Source organism: Hypanus sabinus, chromosome 16 (assembly GCF_030144855.1).
Source record: "Hypanus sabinus isolate sHypSab1 chromosome 16, sHypSab1.hap1, whole genome shotgun sequence".
In the NCBI taxonomy this organism is placed as follows: Eukaryota; Metazoa; Chordata; class Chondrichthyes; order Myliobatiformes; family Dasyatidae; genus Hypanus; species Hypanus sabinus.
The window spans coordinates 38,936,577-38,948,752 of NC_082721.1; the positions used below are offsets into that span (position 1 = coordinate 38,936,577).

At 40.9% G+C, this 12,176-nt stretch overlaps 1 long non-coding RNA gene across 3 annotated transcripts in view; it reads right to left on the minus strand.

The window, feature by feature from the left end:
• Positions 1 to 407: 407 nt before the first annotated feature.
• The window catches only part of LOC132406242 (uncharacterized), a 131,397-nt gene continuing 119,628 nt past the window's right edge, over positions 408 to 12,176 (minus strand). For all 3 annotated transcript variants that reach the window (XR_009516104.1, XR_009516101.1, XR_009516100.1), the window contains one exon: positions 408 to 1,078. This is a non-coding gene — a long non-coding RNA (uncharacterized LOC132406242). The remainder of the gene's footprint in view (positions 1,079 to 12,176) is intronic.

A 12,176-nucleotide genomic window follows, 5' to 3' on the forward strand; every position in this document is an offset into this window, starting at 1 on the left:
ATTGGGGAGCCCCCTTCTTGCCATCCTTTCTATTCAGAAATCCTACGGAATTATGGGTGAGCTGAACTTTGTAATGAAAAATTAGGTAATATAGTTTTTGAGCAGTATGTACAATGGAAGATGAGGAGACAGTGGGGTCTTTTCACAGAGGACAGAAATAATCAGGGTAGCTTCACTCATCGGTAAACATTCTGGGATTTTGTAGTGAAAAAGGTCAGCAAAGAAATGATGTGTGTGTTTCTGTGACTTATTGACCCTAAAACAGATTGTTGTAATCTCCCTGATCAACAGATTGAGATTTTTCACATGTAATTAAAAAAGGCAGCAGTGGATTCTTTTTCTTATCTGAAAGTTTATAATCAGCACTTAAATACAACAGCAAAGGACTCTTTGTGACTGTAGCTGATTGCAAGTCACGAACCATAAGGCAACACCTCCAGTGAAGTAATATAATTATAGAGTTGTTCCACTAGAGGAGGTGGAAATAATGATAACTATCTTAATATATGAATTTTTAATTTGAAGGAAGTTGCACTTCATTTCAATGGGCATCGATTTTCTTCATCGTTTCCCTCAACAGCCTCATTAACAATCAGGACTGCTGTGACCCTTTACACAACTCTTCTGTGCTTAGCAAAGGTCTTGATGATCAACCTGCACAGAAACAGTGATCAGAAAGCTGTAGAGTTGTCATTACAAGGAATAGTAAGGTAGAACTTATGGGTTCATGCTTTGTTCAGAAAACTGATAGCAGATGCGAAGAAGCTATTCCTAAAATGTTGAATGTGCATCTTCAGACCCCTGAATGTACCTCCTCTTTGATGAGAAGGCATATTTCAGATGTTGAAGGTCCTTAATGATGGATGCTAACTTCTTGAAGCGCTGTCTTTTGAAAAAAGTCCTTAAAAGCAGTGAGATTGTACCTGTCACGCAGCTAGCTCAATCTACAAGCCTCTACAGCCATCTTCAAAACTATGGATTGGTGCCTTTATAGCAGCCGGTGGTGCAACCAGTCAGAATGTTCTCCATGGTATGTCTATCGAAATTTGCTAGAAACACTCTACAGGTCAGGCAGGATCTGTGGGGAGAGAAAAGCAGTTAATGTTTTTATCTGGTGACTTGTCTTTATTCCCATATGGCTGAATCTTAACATCTTCTGGACTGGCCCAGCAGATTACTCCCTCAGTTTTACAAAGATGGCTACCACCACCCTGTCAAGGATGGCTGGTCAGGAAGTTAATGCCAACAACAGCTACAACATTAGAAGATTGATTACAACGTCACAACATTGATGTGAGTAGACTCAGTGGCTTGGATGCCCTAGAGATTAGATGTAGACATAATCTCAAATGTATTAGAATAGGAACATCTCCCAGGAAAATTATACCTCTTTCAAAATTCATCTGTTCACACTTATGAATATTAGTGGTATTCACGGATTGATTTTTTTTTCAGTTAAAATTTTTTTTAGGAAAATCTTCAGCAATCTATGATTATTACAACAATGAAGAGTGAGAATAATCCTGTGGTTGTGAAATGAACACTTGGACAGTTTACTATTTGATGGATTACCCATTCAGGCAGAAGTCAGGGTTTATGAGTTGTCATATACTTGCAATTGGAAACAATGTGGAACTCTGATCCTATAAAGGCTTCTCATCAAAAACCTTTCTTTCAATTTTTCAAATAAGATTCAGTAATTCCTCATATTTCGCAGAGTACAAACCATGCACGATTGTCCAAGGTGGATTATTGGTCTGATTTGTGAAATTCAATCCGTTCTGATCTTGACACCATAACCTATCGGTTGCTTTCCTCAAATTACACAATTGCTTTATGACTGAGAAGCTTTATGGAACATAGAAATGAAACAGAATGGTGCTGGGACTCATTTTTTCCAATATATGTTTGACAGGGTTGGAAATGGCTCCCAAAGTAACAAGCAAACGAGAAGCAGCCAGTCTTCAGGAGGCATTGTTACCAGTGAGTGAAATCATATACATGCCAACTGATTGCAATGAATACTTCCTGACAGCTAATTGCATACAGTTTAATCACAGCAAGTAAGACTTAATCACCTGTGTAATATGATTGTGGATGTCAGAACCATTTGGTTATACTTCTGCTTTATCTGATAAACCTATTAAACCCGGTTAATTTATATGAGGAAGGTTTCTTTTACCTCTGCTAACAGTAGATCAGGACACTTAAGCTGACTGTGGGATGAACTACAAAAGGTAGGTTTATTCCATACAAAACATTCTTCCGCCTCTCAACACTATATATCAAACTTGACTCAGTTCCCAGTTGCAAGTTTATATCAATCTTTCCCATAATTTCAGAACTTTACCAAATTCTTTTTCCCATTTTCCCCTCCCACCTGCAATCTCAAACCTTGAACTACCTTTATGTAATAATCAGGTGATAGTGTGGCATTTCCAATTACTGTGTTAGAGGCATCATGGAGCAAAGCTTACTGTGTTAACTTTTCCACCTTTTATATATTTCAAAGCAAACAAAGTATATTTCATATCCCAAAAATGTTTATTACAATATCTTTGAAGCATTACCAACTGGTGCAAATGGAACTTTATGGATGGAGAGTATATTACTATCTTTATATAGTTTAAGATGACTTTGTTGGTGATTCTAACCCTGTTTAGGAAAGCCATAGGGTAAGAAGTTTTATTGTGAGATCACAGAATCATTGGATTTCCCTGTGTGATATTGCACTGAAGATATTGTTTACATCACTATGACATTTGCTATTTAAGTGTTGTAAATTCTTGCATATGTCATAACTTAGCCCATCTGGAGCAGACTTTACAGCTGTCTTGTAAAGGGAGAAAGCAAAGTACTAGAAACACTCTTCTAGGTACAGGGAAGAATTGCTACTGAAATTTTGGATGCTGTATTTCAATTTATTCTTTTACTTAAAGACACAGTGCAGAACAAGCCCTGCCAGCCCTTCAAGTTGCACTGCCAGCAACCCCTGATTTAATCCTAGCCTAATCAAAGTTAAAAATTCAAAGTCAATTTATTGTCAAAATACATATTGGTCACTATACAGTACACATCCCTGAGAGTCATTTTCTTGCAGACATACATTCTATGGGGAGGTTCTACATACTCCTCACATAGGACGCCATCTAAAACATCATAACACCTATAATATTAGCGAGAAGAAAGATGTCTTGACCAATGAGCTTGGGAAAAAAAAGACATTCAGGGGAGTACTGAACAAATGGAAATGAGAGAGACAAGCAAAATTGCAATGCTGGCAGAAGCAGAGATTGGAGTGGAATGTTGAGACAGAATAATATTGGAAAACATTTGTTACCAGATAGGAGTTAGTTCACAGAAAGAGTGTAGAGTGATATTGTGTATTTCCTGCACTCAATATGTTCCAAAACACATTCACACTCAATGAATTATTGCTGAAATGAAACCACTGTTATTATTGCAACCAAATGGTCCAATTAATTCTCACCTATCATGGGTCCATTAACTGTATTGAGGTAATTGACAGGTTTAGTTGTCATGGTTAAATTAAAAAAAACACTTGGCAGAAAATGTTTCTGTTGGTAAAATTCTATCTTCCATAGAATGTACTGGTGTATTATAAAGGGAATTACAGAGGCATGAGAGAGGAGCTTGTGCTGGTGGATTGACAGCAGAGCAGAGATAGATCAAGTTATGTCCCACAGAGAAAGAAGTTCTCAAATGGCAGGGGTAGGCAACTGTGGCTACAAAGGAAGTTAAGGATGGCATAAAAACCAAGGGGAGGGCAAAAAAGGTAGTAAAAGTGAGTTGAAAGTTAAATGATTGGGAAGCTTTTAAAATCCAACAAAAGGCAACTAAAAAAGCTATCAGAATGGAAAAGATGCAATATGGGGGCAAACTAGCCAATAATATAAAGCAGCATACCAGAAGTTTTTTTTCAGTTATATAAGAGTGAAAGGGAGGTGAGAGTTGATATTGGACAACTGGAAAATGATGCTGGTGAGGTAGTAATGGGGGACAAAGAAATGGCAGATGAACCTAATGGGTACTTTACATTTGTCTTCATTGTGGAAGACACTAGCAGTGTGCCAGAGGTCCGTGAGTGTCAGGGAGCAGGAGTGAGTGCCATTGCTATTACAAAGGAAAAAGCGTTAGGTAAACTCAAAGGTCTTAAGGTGAATAAGTTACCTGGCCCAGGTCGACTACATTCTAGAGTCCTGAGAGAGGTTGCTGAAGAGATAATGGATGCATTGGCCATGATCTTACAAGAATCATTTGATTCTGGCATGGTCTCAGAGGACTGGAAGATTGCAAATGCCACTCCACTCTTGAAGAAGGGAATAAGGCAAAAAAAGGGAAATTGTAGGCCAGTTAGCCTAACCTCAGATGCTGGGAAAGTGTTGGGGTCTATTATTAAGGATGAGGTTTTGAGTTACTTGGAGACTAATGGTAAAATAAGTCAATTCAGCTTGGTTTCTGAAAAAGGGAAACATTGCCTGACAAATCTGTGAGAGTTCTGCAAGGAAATAACAAGCAGGTTGGACAAGTGGGAGGCAGTGGATGTCATTTACTTGGATATTCAGAAGACTTTTGATAAGGCACCACATATGAGGTTGCTTAACAAGATAAGATAAGTTCCTATAGCTCTAGGATGTTACATGCCCAGGAAAGATGCCAGGAAAGAATATGGATAGAGGAATGGCTGACGGACAGGAGGCAGCAAGTGGGTGTAAAAGGGGCCTTTTTGGACTGGCTGCCAGTGACTAGTGGTATTCCTCAGGGGTCAGTATTGGGACCACTACTTTTCACATTGTTTGTCAATGATTTAGATAATGGGATTGATAGCTTTGTCACATTTGTGGACAGTATGAAGATAAGTGCAGGGGTAGGTAGTGCTGAGGAAGCAATGTGATTGCAGCAGGATTTGGACAAATTGGAAGAATGGTCAAAAAAAGTGGCCAACAGCACAATACAGGCCCTTCTGCCCACAAAGTTGTGCCGAACATGTCCCTACCTTAGAAATTACTAGGCTTACCCATAGCCCTCTATTTTCCTAAGCTCCATGTACCAATCCAAAAGTCTCTTAAAAGACCCTATCATATCTGCCTCCACCACTGTTGCCAGCAGCCCATTCCATGCATTCAACACTCTCTGAGTAAAAAAAACTTACCCCTGACAACTCCTCTGAACCTACTCCCCAGCACCATAAACGTGTATCCTCTTGTGGCAACCATTTCAGCCCTGGGAAAAAGCCTCTGACTATCACATGATCAATGCCTCTCATCATCTTATACACCTCTGTCAGGTCACCCTTCATCCTCCGTTGCTCCAAGGAGAAAAGGCTGAGTTCACTCAACCTATTCTCATTAGACATGCTCCCCAATCCAGGCAAAATCCTTGTAAATCTCCTCTGCACCCTTTCTATGTCTTCCACATTCTTCCTGTAGTCAGGCGACCAGATCTGAGCACAGTACTCCAAGTGGTGTCTCACCAGGGTCCTATGCAGCTGCAACATTACCTCTCAGCTCCTAAATTCAGTTTCATAATTGACAAAGGCCAATACACTATATGCCTTCTTAACCACAGAGTAAACCTGTGCAGCTGCTTTGAGCATCCTATGGACTCAGACCCCAAGATCCCTCTGATCCTCCACACTGCCCAGAGTCTTATCATTAATACTATGTTCTGCCATTATATTTGACCTACCAAAATGAACCACTTCACACTTATCTGGGTTGAACTCCATCTGCCACTTCTCAGCCCAGTTTTGCATTCTATCAATGTCCCTCTGTAACCTCTGACATCCCTCCACACTATTGCAACACCTCCAACCTTTGTGTCATCAGCAAACTTACTAACCCATCCCTCAACTTCCTTATCCAGGTCATTTATAAAAATCACAAAGAGTAAGCGTCCGAGAACAGATCCCTGAAGCACTCCACTGGTGACCGACCTCCATGCAGAATATGACCCATCTACACCTTCTGTGGGCAAGCCAGTTCTGGATTCACAAAGCAATGTCCCCTTGGATCCCATGCCTCCTTACTTTCTCAATAAGCCTTGCATGGTTTACCTTATCAAATACCTTGCTGAAATCCATATAAACTACATCTACTGCTCTTCCTTCATCAAGGTGTTTAGTCACATCCTCAAAAAATTCAATCAGGCTCATAAGGCACGACTTGCCCTTGACAAAGCCATGCTGATTACTCCTAATCATATTATACCTCTCCAAATGTCCATGAATGCTGCCTCTCAGTATCTTCTCCATCAACTCTACAAATCTCTGGTAAGACCGCACTTAGAGTATTGTGTTCAATTCTGGTCACCTCATTATAGGAAGAATGTGGAACCTATGGACAGGGTACAGAGGAGATTTACCATGATGTTGCCTGGTTTGGAGAACAAGTCATATGAAGCAAGTTTAATAGAGCTGGAACTTTTCTCTTCGGAGTATAGAAGATTGAGAGGGGACTTGATAGAGGTCTACAAGATTATGAGAGGCATAGATAGGGTGGATAGTCAGTACCTGTTTCCCAGGGCACCAATAGCAAACACTGGAGGGCATATATACAAAATTAAGGGAGGGAAGTTCAGGGGAGACATCAGGGGTAAGTTTTTTATACAGAGGGTTGTGAGTGCCTGGAATGACTTGCCAGGGATGGTGGTGGAGGCTAAAACATTAGGGGTATTTAAGAGCCTCTTGGACAGGTACATGGTTGAAAGAAAAATGGAGGGTTATGGGGTAGTGTGGGTTTAGTACATTTTTTAAGGATTATATGGTCGGCACAACATGGAGGGCTGAAGGGCCTGTACTGTGCTGTAGTGTTCTATGGTTCTATGGTTCTATTAATTTACCGACCACTGAGGAAAGACTCACTGATCTATAATTTCCTGGGCTATCTCTACTTCCTTTCCTGAATAAAGGAACAACATTTACAATGCTCCAATCCTCTGGAACCTCCCCCGTCCCCATTGTTGATGCAAAGGTTATCGCCAGAGGCTCAGCAATCTCCTCCCTCATCTCCCACAGTAGCCTGGGGTACATCTCATCTGGTCCCGGCGACTTATCCAATATTTGTAGAATGTCTTGGGGTTTCCCTTGGGGTAATCCTGCCCACCAAGGCCTTCTCATGGCCCCTTCTGGCTCTCCTAATTTCCTTCTTAAGATCCTTCCTGTTAGCCTTATAATCTTCTATATCTCTAATATTACCTAGCTCTCTGAACCTTTTGTAATCTTTTCTTCTTGACTAGATTTATTACAGCCTTTGTACACCACAGTTCCTGTACCCTACCATAACTTTGCTGTCTCATTGGAACATACCTATGCAGAACTCCACACAAATAGCCCCTGAACATTTGCCACATTTCTTCCGTATTTTCCCTGAGAACATCTGTTTCCAATTTAAGCTTCCAGTTACCTGCCTGATAGCCTCATAATTCCGCTTACTCCAATTAAACACTTTTCTAACTTTTCTGTTCCTAACTCTCTCCAATGCTATTGTAAAGGAGATAGAATTATGATCACAATCTCCAAAATGCTCTCCCACTGAGAGATCTGACACCTGACCAGGTTCATTTCCCAATACCAGATCAAGTACAGCCTCTCCTCTTGTAGGCTTATCTACATATTGTGTCAAGGAACCTTCCTGAACACACCTAACAAACTCCACCCCATCTGAACCCCTTGCTCTAGGGAGATGCCAATCGATACTTAGGAAATTAAAATCTCCCATCACAACAACTCTGTTATTATTACACCTTTCCAAGATCTGTTTCCCTATCTGCTCCTTGATATCCCTGTTACTATTGGGCAGCCTATAAAAACACCTAGTAAAGTTATTGACCCCTTCCTGTTCCTAACCTCCACCAACCAAGACTCCGTAGACAATCCCTCCATGGTGTCCACCTTTTCTGCAGCTATCTCTGATCAACAGTGCCATGCCCCCACCTCTCTTGCCTCCCTCCCTGTCCTTTCTGAAACATCTAAAACCCGGCACTTGAAGTAGCCATTCCTGTCCCTGAGCCATCCAAGTCCCGTAATGGCCACCACATCATATCTCCAAGTACTGATCCATGCTCTAAGCTCATCCGCTTTGTTCACAACATTACTTGCATTAAAATAGACACATCTCAAACCTTCAGTTGAGCGCGTCCCTTCTCTATTACCTGCCTATCCTCCCTCACACACTGTCTCCTACCTTTCTCTGTTTGTGAGCCAGCCACCTCTTCCCCAGTCTCTTCAGTTGAGTTCCCACCTCCCAACAATTGTAGTTTAAACTTTCCCCCTGGGATTCAAGTGCAACCTGTCCATTTCACCAAAAGAGGTCTCAATTATCCAGAGATCTGAATTCCTGCCTCCTGCTCCAATCCCTCAGGCACGCATTTATCCTCCACCTCACTCTATTCCTTTAGTCACTGTCACTTGGCACAGGAAGTAATCTGGAGATTACTACCTTTGATGTCCTGCTTCTCAACTTCCTTCCTAACTCCCTGTAGTCTTTTTTTCAGGACCTGTTCCCTTTTCCTACCTATGTCATTGATACCAATATGTACCATGACCTCTGGCTGTTCTCCCTGCCACTCTGAAATATCTTGGACATGATCTGAAACATCCTGGACCCTGGCACCTGGGAGGTAAACTACCATCCAAGTTTCTTTCTTGTGTCCACAGAATCACCTGTCTGACCTCCAAGCTATAGAGTCCCCATCACTACTGCCTTCCTCTTCCTTTCTCTGCCCTTTTGAGCCATAGGGCCAGACTCTGTGCCAGAGGCATAGTCACTGTCGCTTCCCCCACGTAGGCTGTCCCCACCCAACAGTACTCAAACAGGAGTACTTATTGTCAAGGGGTACAGCCACAGGGGTACTCTCTAGTAACTGATTCTTCCCATTTCCTCTCCTGACTGTGACCCACTTGTTTGTCTCCTGTGGCCCCGGTGTGACCACCTGCCTACAACTCCTCTCTATTACCTTCTTGCTCTCTGTGACCAGGCAAAGGTCATCCAGCTGCAGCTCTAGTTCTCTAACTTGGTTCCTTAGGAGCTGCAGCTTGACACACTGGGTGCATATATGGCCATCTGGGAGGCTGGGAAACTCCAGGACCTCCCACATTTTATACTGAGCACAGAAAACTGGCCTTGCACACATACTTCCTCCTTTCCGTATTTAACACCAGTAAACCTACTTTGTATTGTCCTGTTACCTCCTAGGCCCATTGTGCCACCTCTCACTCTGCTGCCCACTCTGCCTCTGCCGCTGGATATGGCAGTCTTCTTTTTAAACCTTTCGCGCTCTACTGGCTGACGTCACATGCCTGCACAGTCTTGCCTCTCTTTTACCCCATGTAGTAAAAAACTGGCTTCGTTCTCGAAATCAGCCATTCACTTACAGCCTTCTTGCTCTTAGTAAAAGGAACAATAGTGCAGACTATTAGCTAAATGCGGAGAAGGTTCAAACAGCACAGGTACATAGGGACTTAGAAGTCCTTGTGCAAGACTTCCAGAAGGTTAACTTACACATTGCGTCTGTGGTAAAGAAGACAAATGCAATGTTGGCATTTATTTCAAGGGGAATAGAATATAAAAGCAAGGAGATAATGCTGAGGCTTTATTAGACACTAGTCAGGCTGCACTTGGAGTATTGTCAACAGAAAGGATGTATTGTCATAGGAGCATGTCCAGAGGAATTTCACGAGGATGCTTCTGGGAGTGAAGAGATTAACGTATGAGGAGCCTTTGGCAACTTTGGGCCTGTACTCACTGGAATTTAGAAGAATGCAGTGGATCTCATTGAAACATACTGAATTTTGAAAGGACTAGATAGGGTGGATGTGAAGAGGATGTTTCCTATGATGGGCTGTATCCGGAATTGGAAGGCACAGCCTTGAAATTGAGGGGAAACCCTTTAGAACAGAGGTAAGGAGGATCTTTTTTAAGCCAGAGAGTAGTAAATCTGTGGAATGCTCTGCCACAGACTGCTGTGGAGACCAAGTCCATGCGTATATTAAGGCGGAAGTTGATAGCTTCCTGATTGGTCAGTGCCTTAAAGGATTTGGTGTGAAGGCAGGTGTGTAGTGCTGAATGGGATCTGGGATCAGCCATGATTGAATGGCGGAGTAGACTCGATGGGCTGAATGGCCTAATTCTGCTCCTATGTCTTATGGTCTTATACTGTTATTCTGCATTGCCATCCCCTGCCATTACTGCAGCACTCTCTACGTGCCCAGGATAAAGAAACAGGCAGGAAAAATTATTGTGGACAGTACCCACCCTGCAAGCTGCCTTTTCCGAAAACTCCCTTCTAGAAAAGTGTTATAGGGTTATTAAAACAAAATGTCAGCACTATCTTGAAATTTTCTTCCCTCAGGCAGTTAAACTGATCAAATATTCTAGGTATCCCTCACCTATTTATTACTCCCTCATTGCACTCTAGACATTTTAAACCACTTTTTGTAATGCTGTTTATATTGTAATTACCTGTTGGCATTTATGTGTTTATCTACATTTTATTCCATATCCATCCATTAACCACTAACTTTAGTTTCTATCTATATATTTATTTATTCTTTATATTTGTTGAATGGTGTTGTTTTCTGTTGTGTGTTGTACCCTATTGCAGCAAATTCCTAATATAAGTAACTGTATATGGTGAATAAAGTTGATCCTTGAAACAGTGAGCAGAACCAAACATAAAACAGAGATAACACAACACTTGTTAACGCCTGAATGGAATCTTTCCTGTCTTTTAGAACTAGCCAAAGGACTTTGTTTAAAGACACACCTATAATTTCCATTATGTGGTAGTCCTTCAAAAGAATATATTTATTCAACTTACCCATAAGATCAGAACACCATAATACATAGGGGCAGAATTAGGCCATTCAGCCCATCGTCTGCTCCACTGTCCTATCATGGCTAATTTATATTCTCCCTCAATGTCATTCACCTGCTTTCTTCCTGTAACCTTTGACACTCTTACTAACAAAGAACTTATCAAACTCAGTTTTAAAGATACCCAATGACTTGGCCTCCATAGCAATCTGTGGCAATAAATGCCACAGGTTCACCATCTCTGGCTAAATAAATTCCTCCTAATCTCTGTCCTAGCAATCTGTAAACTAGGTGCAGGATAGGATTTTCCCCTGAGACTGGCAAAAGTTCTAACAATACTACCTTAACTAGAAAATGGAGTCTGTCTAAGGAAGAATAACGTATGAAGTTGGAAAGAAGGTGTGGCATCTTCTCTCAATTCAAGCAGAATGTTTCTAGCAAAAATACAAAGAATAGAAGATAGTTATGCACAGATTTTTGCCTCAATTTAGCCTTATCATTGCAATGCAAATCATCAGTTTCAATGACAAAGGAGTTGTGGAAATTCTTGCATCTCTTTGCTTCCCTTTTTAAGTATTTCAGGGTGTGTAATGCACAACTAGTTGCCTATATCCCCTTTTGCACATCATCATCAATATTGAACTTCTCTCCCAATAATTATGGAATGTAAATTTATGAAAAACAGTTATGGCAATTTCATAAGTTATGTGTAAGGAATAAAAGGAAGTATTGAGCAGTCCTAAACTACTTGGGTAGAATAGTCAATCTTTCATGATGAGGAACAGAAAAGTACCAGGATGACTTGATCCGACAATTACCTGATTCAGGAGGGAAAATGCAACCATTTAACCAAGCTGTACATGTAAGAATGAGGAGCCCTGTGGAAGTGGAGTCAACAAAGTGTTAAATATGATTGCAGTCTAATATGGCCACAGTGAAGGCATATATGCATTAAAGAGTAAACTAGTGTTTGCTTTATTCAGTTGTGCATGGGGAATTTAATTCTCTTCATCTTTCAAATTACATGGAATGTCAGGATAACACTGTGCAAATATATTAAAATGATCTTTGATTGCATGCACTTTTTATCTTCCATTTGCCAGTGAAATTTCATTTAAGATGTATCAAAATTAATGAAAGTAATTGAAATATGAATATTGGATTGAACTGTAGCATTTCTTCTAAAGATTAAAGATTAATTTGTTTCCCATTAGTGGGCTCTGCTGTAAACTAGACTATTTTTCAGTATGAGGCAGGCGAATAATTTTTTTCTCCTTTCTCTTGCCATTCCTTTTAAATCTTGCTGAATATTTTGAGGCATGGTTCCAGGAATGCTGCTGA